Genomic DNA, 13,875 nt, shown 5'->3' with positions numbered 1-13,875 from the left:
TATATTTAAAGACTTTTTGGGGATTTTGCCACCTGCTGTTTGTTTTGTACAAATTTTAACTTTTTTTTTTTTTTTTTCAGATTTTATTAAGCCCTTTGTAAGCTTCAAAGACTATAGCTGACCCCTCAGATTTTTATTTTTTAGTCATTTATTGTCCTTTTTACAGTAGCTATAAGCCACGCGGGGATTTAATTTTAGCCATTTATACTTGTTACTTAAAGGAATACATTTTTTAGTGGATGTGGATTTAAAGATCTCCCATAGATCCTCTGTATTATTATGTGACAGTAGTGTCACACCTGTGACAGGTGTTAGAAGGTCTGACTGAACATGAGTGATCTGACAGCCTCTTTTGGTTTCACTTTGTCTGTGTGTTGCTGGTATGTTCATACCTCCTGTTCAGATGTGGATCATATGACCTTTACCTCTCTCTATTTAGTCTGACTTTACCCATCACTTCTTGCTCTGGATAGCGTAATTTGGTTTTGTAAGAGCTGGAGTGTGGCACTTGTTAAAGTCCTGTTCATCCATGATCCTCAGACGTTAAGTGTTCCGCTTCTTGCGTTTTGTATGCCCCACCCTGGTTGTTTACTAGGCCTCAGCGAGCCGCTGGTTCCATCACCAGGGAAGAAACAGGTTGTCTCTGCCCAGTCATTACCTCAAGGGCATCCAAGGGTCACCAGGGTTTTCTAGGTTCCTGTGTATGGGCATCTCTACCATCGAGAGGTGCCCATACAGATAGGAGTTAGGCCCAGGAGCAGGGTTTTATAGGTGGTGATCCTTTTCCTTCTCTAGGGGTGGGGCATCGTGTCTTTTCCCTTCTTTCTTGGTGGCTTTTGGTGTTCTCTAGAGTTGAGCGGACACCTGGATGTTCGGGTTTGAAGTCAATGGGGACCTGAACTTTTGAGCACTAAAATGGATGTGAAAATGTCATGGAAAGGGCTAGAGGGCTGAAAATGGCATAATTTTTTTTAAAATAATAATCTTGATCTAGGGGGACGAGGTCTATATGAAGTAGGAGGTTGAGGAGACAGTGGATGTGGCGGTGTAGATGGAAGCGGCGGAGGAGGAGGTAGCCTACACTGCTTTTTGGTTTTAAATTTATTTATATTTTATTAAATTAGGGAGCACCCTAAAACATTGGGAAATATAACCTGTGATAACCTCCTCCAGTCGTGCTAAACACACATTCAGAGAATACACTGGCTGCAGGGCAAGCCAAAACTTCCAAGGCGAAAAGGGCAAGCTCAGGCCATGCGCCCAATTTAGAGACCCAGAAGTTGAAGGGGGCAGACCCATCATTCAGTACGTGTAGGGGTGTGCAGACATACTGCTCCACCATGTCGCACATCCCCGTGATGTCCACAATCCAATTGGATATCTTCTCTATCAACTTTCAATGTTTTTTTATGCGCCTACCATGGTGATCAAGGGTGGCGTGGAATCAGGGTTCCAGGCCAGAGAAGGTGCCTGAGAAAGGGATACCACATCCAAGGGAGGTCAATAGATGAAATTAAAAGTAATCAAGCTGAAATGTGTGACAAAGTATAGCAGCATAAGCTTCCAAATTAAGGAGGGGTGCGTGGCAATTACCCCCTCCCGACTCGAGGAGGTAGTGACGATAAATAACAATACAGGACTCTTAAGATGCCCTGTTATTAGAATGATTAATAAAAAATTATAGGGAATGTCACTGGGGTATTTTGGATTTGGAAACATTAGCCAGGAGAGGCCCTGCTGCTACTTTGTTGATTCTAGATAATTTCTGCCTGATTGCACGTCCCTGTGACGTTCACCATCCATTTGGATATCTTCTCTATCAACTTTCGATGTTCTTTTCTGAGTCTACCATGTTAATCACGGTAATCAGCGAATTAGGGTTCCAAGCCAGAGAGTAAGCGTGAGAAAGGGAGACCTCATCCAAGGGAGGTATCACAGATGGTGTTGCAGAAAGCTGGAACTTATAAATAAACATCCGACTGGCTTGATCCCAAACTAAGGAGCATATGGGTGATCCCTATAAAACCCCTAGAGCTCTCCCTGACTTCTATGCCCATGCAAAGGTCTTTATGATAGACGATTGCATGTCCACATACCTAATACTATGTGACATCTGAAAACCCTATAATAGTGAGGGGACACGACCACCGGCTCCCTGCACTTAATACGGACAGAGTCAGGGTCACCTAGAATCAAGCCAGCAAGGAAACACAAATAAAGTAAACAGACTTATCTGAGGAATCAGCAGAAGCAGGCTCCAGCAGTGAACAACTCATCCAGGAAGAAGTATAAACTGCAAAGTGAGGCAGTATGGGAGGGAATATAAAGGGAGACAATTAGTGTAAATAGGTGACAGCTGGGAGAAGGAAAGGAGATGACAAAGTGAAACCAAAACAAAGAACGTCATGCAAGAGGTAGAGAAGAACGTCTAACAGACCTTCTCACAGACCTGGCGGTGACAGGAGGTCAATGGCTGCAATGGGATGAAGTGGAAATGTGGGACAAGTTATTAAAGCAGAGGTATCGAATGAAAGGGACAATTAAAGACAAATTTTAGAAATTTAAGTCCCTGTCACCTATGCAGAGCAGGGGTTTATTCACTGCAAAAATTTTAAAATATCACCCAAGAATGTAACAGAAAAATTAGTGAAATTTATTAACCTGTCTACTAGGTAGAGCAGGGGTCTATCATAGCCAAAAATTGTTGAATGTCACCCAAAAATTTAACTGAAAAATTTGTGAAATTTATTAAGCTGTCAACTAGGTAGGACACTAGGTATCACAGCTGAAAATTGGTGAATTTCACCCGAAGATGTAACAGACAAATTAGTGATTATTTTTTACCTGTCTACTAGGTATAGCAGTGGTATATCACACCCAAAAATTGGTGAATTTCACCCGAAAAAGTAAAAAACAAATTAGTGAAATTACATAAAAAAAAACGTACATTGGCTATGGACAGGTGGTTGCGCTTGTCTGTGATAAGGCCCCCTGCCGTGCTAAACACGTGTTCAGATAATGCACTGGCTGCAGGGCAGGCCAGCACCTCCAAGGCGTAAAATGAAAGCTGAGGTCATGTGCCCAATTTAGAGACCCAGAAGTTGAAGGGGGAAGACCCTTAATATAGTACATGTAGGCGTGTAAACACATACTGCTCCACCATGTTGGTGAAATGCTGCCTCCTGCTAAGATGTTCCATATCAGCTGGTGGTGTGGTTGTTGTGGTGTGATAACAAAGCTTTTCCACATTTTAGCCAAGCTACCCCTGCCTTCTGAGGTGCTGACGGTGCCCCAGCTGTGTTGGCGACCTCTTCCTCCTCCTCAGCCTTCACCTTGTGCTTCCACTCTGCCCCCGCTGTCAGGTGTGAATGCCACCTGCAGTGCGTCTACCAGTGTAGATCCAGCAGCGTGGTCACTCAGTAATCAGCACAAGTTAGAATGTGGGCAACTCAGCGGTCGTTGCGGAGACACTGCAGCATGTAATCGCTCATGTGTGCCAGGCTGCCCAGAGGCAATAAAAAGCTGTCCTCTGTGGGAGGTGTGTCGCCTGTATCCCCCCAGCCATGCATCAGTGATAGCCATGAGCTGGTCTGGGTGCCACCCTGCTGTGAGCATGGTTCATCCTCCTCCATCTCCTCATCCTTATCCTCCCACCTCATCATGCTCCAGATCTGTGCCCTGGCTGGACAATTGGGACCTGGCATTTGTGGGTGCAGGAACCCACCCTCGGAGCCACTTGTGAATGACTGGCTGGAAACCCTATGAAATTTCCCTCTTCCTCCTCCTACTGTGCCACATCCTCTTCCATCATCACCAGCAGCTTTTTTTCAAGGAGGCATAGAAGTGGGATAGTAAGGCTGAGAAAGGTGTTATCAGCACTGGCCAGGTCTCGCATGGACGCCCAGTCATTGGATGTGAAGTGGTGCTGTTCCGCTGAGTGACTCACCCATGCATGCAGCAGCTGAAACTCCACTATCGCCTGCTGCTGCTCGCACACTCTGGCCAGCATGTGCAAGATAGAGTTCCACCTTGTGAGCACGTCACATATGAGGCCGTGAGCGGGAAGGGAGTAGTTACTCTGCAGCGCTGACAGGCGAGCAGCAGCAGGGTGAGAACGCCGAAAGCGCGCACAGACAGCCCGCACTTTATGCAGCAGATCTCACATATTGGGGTAATTTTTAAGGGAGGTATGTGCATCAAACCGGCTAGTCCCAGAGCTGCTATGAGATTTCGCCCATTATCGCACACCACCAGGCCGGGCTTAAGGTTCACTGGCACCAACCACTCATCGCTCTGTTGTTCAAGGCCTGTCCACAGCTCCTGCACGGTGTGGGGTTTGTCCCCCAAACAGATACGTTTTAAAACTGCCTGCTGTCGTTTACCCCTGGCTGTGCTGAAGTTGGTGGTGAAGGTGTTACACTGACCTGATGAGGAGACGGTAGAGGATGAGGAAGCAGAGTAGGAGGAGGAAGCAACAGTAGGCAAACTGAAGCGCACTGCAATCCTCGGTGGTGGAAGGACATGCGCCAAACAGCTAACCTTCTCATGCCCAGCTGCCACTGCATTTACCCAGTGTGCTGTTATGGAGATATAGTATCCCTGACCATGCTTACTGGTCCACGTATTCGTAGTGAGGTGCACTTTGCCACAGATGGCGTTGCGCAGTGCACTCCTGATTTTGTCCCCCACTTGGTTGTGCAGGGAAGGGATAACACGCCTGAAAAAGTAGTGGCGGCTGGGCACGACGCACTGTGGGACAGCCACCGTCATAAGGCTTTTAAAGCTCTCCTTCTCCCCAGACGGAATGACAGCATTTCAAAGGCCAGTAATGCTGGCATTTAGGGCCAGGGATCGCGGGTGGGTAGAGGGTTACTTCCTCTTCCGCTCCAGTGTTTTTGACATGGAGAGCTGAATGCTTCCATGAGAGATTGTGGCCATGCTTGGTGACCCATGTGGTGGTGTTGCTGGAAGATCCTCTGTTTGCAGGGTGGCAGGTGGCAGTGTCACTCCAGAGGTGGATGAAGTGTCACAACCAGACATCTGAGAAGCTCTGACAGATGCCTTTCAGAACCTCTTCCTTGAGCTTTTCTTTGTTTTGGTTTTCAGTTCCTTATCTCGTTAGTCTCTCAGCTGTCTTGTAGTTGGACTGATTGCATCCCTTTAAATTCCTCCCCATAATGCATTAGTGTGCGGTTTATACAACTTCCTGGTGTGTGTGTGCATGCTGATCCTATTTACCAGTCTTCTACAAGTTAAGTGTTGTACATTCATTTGTGATTTTATGTTTGCTGGGTCCCAGGTGACCCTGACTCCCTCCGTGCCTAGTCTAGGGAGCCAGTGGTCATGTCCCCTCACTATTGTAGGGTGTTCAGGTGTTATATAGTCGAGGTATGTGGATATGCGATCATCCACCATTGGGGTGTTCGCATAGGCTGAGCAGAGTCAGGGAGAGTGCCAGGTCTTATGCAGGGGTCTCACTTTTGTTCCTTAGTTTTGGATCCAGTGAGTCATATATTTATTTTGCATTGTCTTGTTTCCTGTACACCTTCCGTGACATTAGGAGGCCGAGACTGCAGCAGAAGAGGAAGCAGGAGGAGCCAGAGACCTTTCTTAGTTTTTGAGGTGTCTACTCCACTGCAGCTCGTGCTTAGCACTTAAATCCCTGGTCATGCAGGTTGTGCTCAGGTTGAGAATATTTATGCCTCGCTTCAAGCTCTGATTGTACAGCGTGCAAACCACTTGTGTCTTGTCATCAGCACATTGTCTGAAGAACTGCCATGCCAGGGAACTCTTTGGAGCTGGCTTTAGTGTGCTCGGTCCCCTGCTGCGGTGGGCAGTAGCAGGCGTACTGTGTAGGGTACGGTGTATCTCACAATGACATATGCAGGAAAGGCTGCAACATTTTGCCCTAAATAGTTGTTTTATAGCAGAATAGAACAACACTATCTAAAGGGTGTATCTCACATGTACAGATGCAGACTAGTCCGCAAATTAAGGTGTTTGCCCAAAATGGGTGCTTATTTAATACCAGAATAGCACAGCAGCATGTACAGGGTGTATCTCACAATGACAGATGCAGCAAGGGCTGCAAAATTAAGATTTTTGCCCTAAATGGGTGTTTTTCTAATAGCAGAATAGAACCATAGTATATAAAAAGTGTATCTCACAAGTAGAGATGCAGACTAGGCCGCAATTTAAGATTTTTACCCAAAATGGGTGTTTTTCTAATAGCAGAATAGAACAACGGTATCTAAAGGTTTTATCTCACAATGACATATGCAGCAAAGGCTGGAATATTAAGTATTTTGCCCAAATACGTGTGAAATTCAAAGTTATATACTGCTGTCATATACTGTTAGGAAAAAAAACACCCTTTTTGAGCAAAATACACAATTTTACAGCCATTGCTGCATCTGTGATTGTTAAAAAAAAACTTGAAATACTTTAATAATTTTCTGGCTTTGAAAAAACGCCCATTTTTGGCAATACCCTCAATCTGGGCCCTCTGCCGCATTAGTCAGTATGCAATTTAAGCTAGAAATACAGCTATAGTTTTCTGGGTTTTAAAAAACACCCTTTTTGGGTAAAATTTTAAATTTTACAGCCCTTGCTGCATCTACACGTGTGAAATTCAAGCGTTCTATACTGCTGTCATATTCTGTTAGTTAAAAAAAAACAGCCTTTTTGGGAAAAATACTTAATATTGCAGCCTTTGCTGCATCTGTTATTGTTAAAAACAAGCTTGAAATACTTCAATAATTTTCTACCATTGAAAAAACACCCTTTTTGGGCAAAATACACAATTTTACAGCCCTTGCAGCTTCTGCACGTGTGAAATTCAAGCGTTATCTACAGCTGTCATAATCTGTTAGTAAAAAAGACACCTTTTTTGGGCAAAATACTTAATATTGCAGCCTTTGCATCTGTGATTGTTAAAAACAAGCTTGAAATACTTCAATAATTTTCTGGCTTTGAAAAAACACCCATTTTTGGCAATACCCCCCACCTGGGGCCTCTTCCGCATTCATCGGTGTGCAATTTAAGCTAGAAATACAGCTATCATTTTCTGGGTTTTAAAAATCACCCTTTTTGGGCAAAATACACAATTTTACAACCCTTGCTGCATCTGCACGTGTGAAATTCAAGCATTATGTACAGCTGTTATATTCTGTTAGTAAAAAAAATACATTTTTGGGCAAAGTACTTAATATTACAGCCTTTGCTGCATCTGTAATTCTTAAAAACAAGTTTGAAATACTTCAATAATTTTCTGGCTTTGAAAAAACACCAATTTTGGCAATAACCTTCATCTTGGGCCTCTGCCGCATTAGTTAGTGTGCAATTTAAGCTAGAAATACAGCTATAATTTTCTGGGTTTTAAAAGACACACTTTTTGGGCAAAATATAAAATTTTACAGCCCTTGCTGCATCTGCACGTGTGAAATTCAAGTGTTATATATTGCTGTCCTATTCTGTCATATCGTGCAGGATGTTTTATATATATATATTTTTTTCTGTGATTTGTTTGACTTGTCTTGAAGGAGTGGCACCTTAATTTGTGAATATGCTCTTATCTTGGGAGTAGTATTCATGTGCACTTTTGCCCCACTTATCTAATAGGCAACCTTGATTAAGGTGGTATATATAGTTGTGTGTCCTCTTCCTCCCACCGGTTGCTAGAGATGCCGCGAACATAAAATTTTCAGTTCGCGAACGGTGAACGCAAATTTCCAAATGTTCGTGAACGGGCGAACAGCCATAGACTTCAATAGGCAGGCGAATTTTAAAACCCACAGGGACTCTTTCTAGCCACAGTAGTGATGGAAAAGTTGTTTCAAGGGGACTAACACCTAGACTGTGGCATGCCGGAGGGGGATCCATGGCAAAACTCCCATGGAAAATTACATAGTTCACGCAGAGTTGGGTTTTAATCTATAAAGGGCATAAATCATCTAACAATCCTAATTTTTTTTGAACAATGTGATTTAAAACATCCAGTGTGTGTATACGATCAGGTATGATGTTGTATTGATCAGGTAGTGTAAGGGTTACACCTGCTTCACAGACATTGACAGACCAAACTCCCCTTTTATTGCACCGCAAACAACCGCAAACAGTCCATTTGCCCAACCGCAAACTCCCCATTTGCACAAGCTTGGATACTAAGCTAGCCATGTCCCGTTGATGTCATTGAAGGTTTCTTCCTCCACCCAGCCACGTACAACACCAAGGGTCCCCGAAAGTTGAATTGAATTAATTTTTCGAACAGGGAGATGGTTAAAAAAAAATGCTGGCTCCCTCCCCTTTGTTTTAATCCATGGTCACTGCGTCTGCGCCATGCAATTTACTCTCACACCCAATATGAGTGTTATTTTCTGTAGTTCTCTTCTCATCAGTTTAATCCCTGTTATGTCCCATATCAGGAATTGCCTTTTGTGAAAAAAAATTTAGGCTGGGTACCTTCGACTGCCTTCACAGTGACAGATCAAACTCTGATACACCAAACTGAATTGATTTTAGGAACCGGGAGATGGAAAAAGCAGCTTGGTCGGTCCTCTTACTCCCAAGTTGGGGCACTGCGGAAGCTTCTTAGGTTCTTAGCGAAAGCTGTTGAAGATTGGGTGTCCTATGTAAGCCAGTCAACTATGTCCTCAGAATTTTTGGGGTTCAGGGTACGTGGCCTCTGAACACTGGGCATTATTCCAGGGCCAGTGGAATTCACAGCACCATGACCACAACGGCCCTGCGGGGTGGCCTGCCTCTGCCTGTCATTTTTTTTTTTTAGATAAGAGGTACTATGTGTGCAAGGTACTGTGCCTCCCTATATAAGTGGTGGGCAGTGGGCACAGTACAGTCTGTGTGGGCCTGACACACACTTGCTTTCAACTGCGATTATATTTATTACAGAGAAATAATACATTTACTTTAGTTTTATCTGCAAGGTATTGTGACACCCTGTAACGGTATGAGTGGTGGCCTGGCCAGTGGCCACAGTACAGTCTGTGGGCCAGACACTCACTAGCTTGCAACTGCAATTATGTCACATAGAAAAAATACATTGACTTTAGTTTTATCTGCAAGGTATTGTGACACCCTGTATGAATGGTGTGCACACAGTACAGTCTGTGAGCCTGCAGCCTCTCACTGTCTGGCAACTGTGATTATATATTTAAAAAAAATTGACTTTTTTTTATCTGCAAGGTACTGTGACACCCTATATGAGTGGTGTGCACACAGTACAGTCTGTGAGCCTGCAGCCTCTCACTGTCTGGCAACTGTGATTATATATAATGAAAAATATATATTGACTTTTTTTTATCTGCAAGGTACTGTGACACCCTATATGAGTGGTGTGCACACAGTACAGTCTGTGGGCCTGCAGCCTCTCACACACGGTCAGGCAACTGCAATATATATATATATATATATATATATATAGCAAACAAAGTAGCAGCACACCACTAAATGCACTAAGACTGAGTGAACAGGTGAATGTGTGAACAGGGTCAAATACATGACGCCAATACTTACTGCAAAGCAGTGAAGAAGCTCTTAGCGCATATTATTGATCAAAAATATGTTGGGCCCACCTACCAGACGACAAGGTAGCTTCTTATCAGGTGGGACCTACTCTAACATGGAGGGTCCAGCTCCATTTTCACTCTGATTAAAAACACCAAGGGGTGGAGGATGAACGGGGGCGTGCTAAGTTCCAAAGAGGATACCTGGTCCTCTATAATATACATATAAGCAAAAAATGGAACAGCACCTCCTGAGACAAATCGCAGGTGCAAGCTACCCGACAATAATACAGCAAACAAATAAAGTAGCAGCACACCACTGATAAGAAGCTACCTTGTCATCTGGTAGGTGGGCCCGACATATTTTTGATCAATAATAAGCGCTAAGAGCTTCTTCACTGCTTTGCAATAAGTATTGGCGTCATGTATTTGACCCTGTTCACACATTCACCTGTTCACTCAGTCATAGTGCATTAAGTGGTGTGCTGCAAATGTATTTGTTTGCTGTATTATTGCCGGGTAGCTTGCACCTGCGATTTGTCTCAGGAGGTGCTGTTCCGTTTTTTGCTTATATATACATTATATATATATATATATATATATATATATACATACAGTACAGACCAAAAGTTTGGACCTTCTCATTCAAAGAGTTTTCTTTATTTTCATGACTATGAAAATTGTAGATTCACACTGAAGGCACCAAAACTATGAATTAACACTTGTGGAATTATATACATAACAAAAAAGTGTGAAACAACTAAAAATATGTCATATTCTAGGTTCTTCAAAGTAGCCACCTTTTGCTTTGATTACTGCTTTGCACACTCTTGGCATTCTCTTGATGAGCTTCAAGAAATGGTTTTAACTTCACAGGTGTGCCCTGTTAGGTTTAATAAGTGGGATTTCTTGCCTTATAAATGGGGTTGGGACCATCAGTTGCGTTGTTGAGAAGTCAGGTGGATACACAGTTGTAGGACAATAGTCCTACTGAATAGACTGTTAGAATTTGTATTATGGCAAGAAAAAAGCAGCTAAGTAAAGAAAAACGAGTGGCCATCTTTACTTTAAGAAATGAAGGGCAGTCAGTCCGAAAAATTGGGAAAACTTTGAAAGTGTCCCCAAGTGCAGTCACAAAAACCATCAAGCGCTACAAAGAAACTGGCTCACATGCGGACCGCCCCAGGAAAGGAAGACCAAGAGTCACCTCTGCTGCGGAGGATAAGTTCATCCGAGTCACCAGCCTCAGAAATCGCAGGTTAACAGCAGCTCAGATTAGAGACCAGGTCAATGCCACACAGAGTTCTAGCAGCAGACACATCTCTAGAACAACTGTTAAGAGGAGACTGTGTGAATCAGGCCTTCATGGTAGAATATCTGCTAGGAAACCACAGGCAACAAGCAGAAGAGACTTGTTTGGGCTAAAGAACACAAGTGAAGGCAAAAGGGCCAACAAGTGCTAAGCATCTCTGGGAACTGGTTCAAGACTGTTGGAAGACCATTTCAGGTGACTACCTCTTGAAGCTCATCAAGAGAATGCCAAGAGTGTGCAAAGCAGTAATCAAAGCACAAGGTGGCTACTTTGAAGAACCTAGAATATGACATATTTTCAGTTGTTTCACACTTTTTTGTTATGTATATAATTCCACATGTGTTAATTCATAGTTTTGATGCCTTCAGTGTGAATCTACAATTTTCATAGTCATGAAAATAAAGAAAACTCTTTGAATGAGAAGGTGTGTCCAAACTTTTGGTCTGTACTGCATATACAGTGGATATAAAAAGTCTACACACCCCTGTTAAAATGTCAGGTTTCTGTGTTGTAAAAAAAATGTGACAAAGATAAATCATTTCAGAACTTTTTCCACCTTTAATGTGACCTATACACTGTACCACTCAATTGAAAAACAATCTGAAATCTTATAAAGAATAACTGTCACATTTAGACCTTAATTTCAATTTTCACATATGTAGTTACTAATAACATGATATTCCAGAATCAGTTACTATTAGACTGACTTACCCCATATTTAACAAGATTCAGCCCTTAGCAACCAGTCTGCATAAAACAGCAATTTCACTATTCAGTTAGGATGGCCACCACTGCCCTCACCCTGAGGCTAATCCCGCCTGCCCTCACTACCCACAATGCATTGAGCTCCTTACATGCACTAACCAGTAACAATAGCCCCCCAAAAGTGTCAGTAACCAGAGCTCTCCCCCCTAAAGGGTTAATCTCCTGCAGCACAAAGGGGTCCTCTTACTACATGTTGCTGTCATTTATATACTGAGCAGATGGCAGATCTCCCTTCCCTGGTCTGCGCTGCTCCAACTCTGCATTCTCCAGCTCTGCTGAGTGAGGGAGCGTCTGCCAAGCGCAGGGACAGGGAGAAGTGCACACAGCCCAGGCACTGTTATCAGCTGCTGGGGAGGACCTGGCTTTAATCATTTACTTACAGTCCCTGGCTGTCAGTAATGTGAGCCTGCCTGCTGCGTGCTCTGTCTATTAACAGATAGACGGACCCTGCCTAGCAACCCTATTTTAAGCACAGGTAAAAATAGACAGTAGAGGGAACAAAAATGTGGAATTAAGGGGTAATTGAATACACAGTGAAAAGTTGAAATAGGGCCACCAAGGAGATATTAATCAGCACAGTCCGATAAAAAAAAAAAAAAGATATATATATATATATATATTTGGGGGGGGGTCATTATAGGGGTTGGGGAACCTCTGATCAAGATGCAAGGAACATTGGGGATTTCTAGAAACACTGTGTTAGAGAGTAGGAGCAATAGTAATGTGAAGAGGAGCAGAACATAATTTGTCATTCTCTATCCTCACTGCCTTTAAAAGTTCATTTTCTTTTTAAAAGTGCTCTTTCCTCCTATCCTCTGTATATGTGCTACTATGACCAGTTTCACACAATTTTATGGCCACAGTCCAGTTCTGGCCTGACTGTAGGTCTAATGGCCAAAGTTGTGGTCAGTTCAATAAATGCATCCATATTACCTCATTTGAAATTGGTTTAAAATTGAGTCACTCGGTTTGCCACTAGTTCAACAGAAAATCTAAATAATCATTATATTAGTTACACGTATTTTTCGCCCTATAAGACGCACCGGCCCATAAGACGCACCTAGGTTTTTGAGGAGGAAAATAAGAAAAAAATTATTTTGAACCAAAAGGTGTGCTTTTGGTGGGCTTTGAACTAATGGTAGCCTGTGAATGACACTATTATGGGGGTCTGTGGATGGCACTGTTATGGGGGTTTGTGGATGGCACTGTTATGGGGGTTTGTGGATGGCACTGTTATGGGGGTTTGTGGATGGCACTGTTATGGGGGTCTGTGGATGGCACTGTTATGGGGGTCTGTGGCTGACACTGTTATGAGCATCTGTGGATGGCACTGTTATGAGCGTCTGTGGATGGCACTGTTATGGGGGTTTGTGGATGGCACTGTTATGGGGGTTTGTGGATGGCACTGTTATGGGGGTCTGTGGATGGCACTGTTATGGGGGTCTGTGGATGGCACTGTTATGAACATCTGTGGATGGCACTGTTATGGGGGTCTGTGGATGGCACTGTTATGGGGGCATCTGTGGATGACATGACACTGCTATGGGGGGGATCTGTGGATGACAGATAAATAGCATCTTATGCTATTTGACATCCACAGGTCCCCCCCTCCCCATAACAGTGTCAGCCACTGTGAATGACCCCCAATACAGGGGGTGGGGGCTGGCATCTACACTAGTTTTTAAATGGCAGCGGGGGCCCAGTGCAGTCTTTGTACTCTATTGCAGCGGGCCCCACTCACTGTACTAATCATATCTAATGTAACTGCAGGCAGGCAATGTTTAACTATAGCTATGTTTGATCCAGCAGCCTATACTTACGATCATAACAGGCTGGAGGCAGGAGGCAAGAGGCTGGGCAGGCGGGCGGGCACTGGCAGCGTAACTCACTACATCACGTGCCTCCGCGCCTGCTTCATTCATAAAGTGGGCGGAGCAGGCACGTGGCGTAGGAAGTCACACTGCCAGTGCCCGCCCGCCTGCCCAGCCTCCTGCCTCCAGCCTGCTATGATCGTAAGTACAGGCTGCTGGATCGATTATATCTATAGTTAAACATTGCCTGCCTGCAGTTACAGTAGATACGATTACTACAGTGAGCGGGGCCCGGTGCAATAGAATACAGTGACTGCACCAGGGCCCGCTGCCGTTACAAAACTAGAGGCCGGCCCCCAGCCACTCCTCCCTCCTCGCTGATACACAGCTGTGCAGCATACGGTTGGTTGTGTATCAGTGTAAAAACGTCAGCATTGGCCCCATAAGACGCACTGCCATTTTCCTC

The sequence above is a fragment of the Bufo gargarizans genome, chromosome 9 (assembly GCF_014858855.1).
Source record: "Bufo gargarizans isolate SCDJY-AF-19 chromosome 9, ASM1485885v1, whole genome shotgun sequence".
NCBI classification, from domain to species: Eukaryota; Metazoa; Chordata; class Amphibia; order Anura; family Bufonidae; genus Bufo; species Bufo gargarizans.
This window is presented reverse-complemented; position numbering follows the sequence as displayed.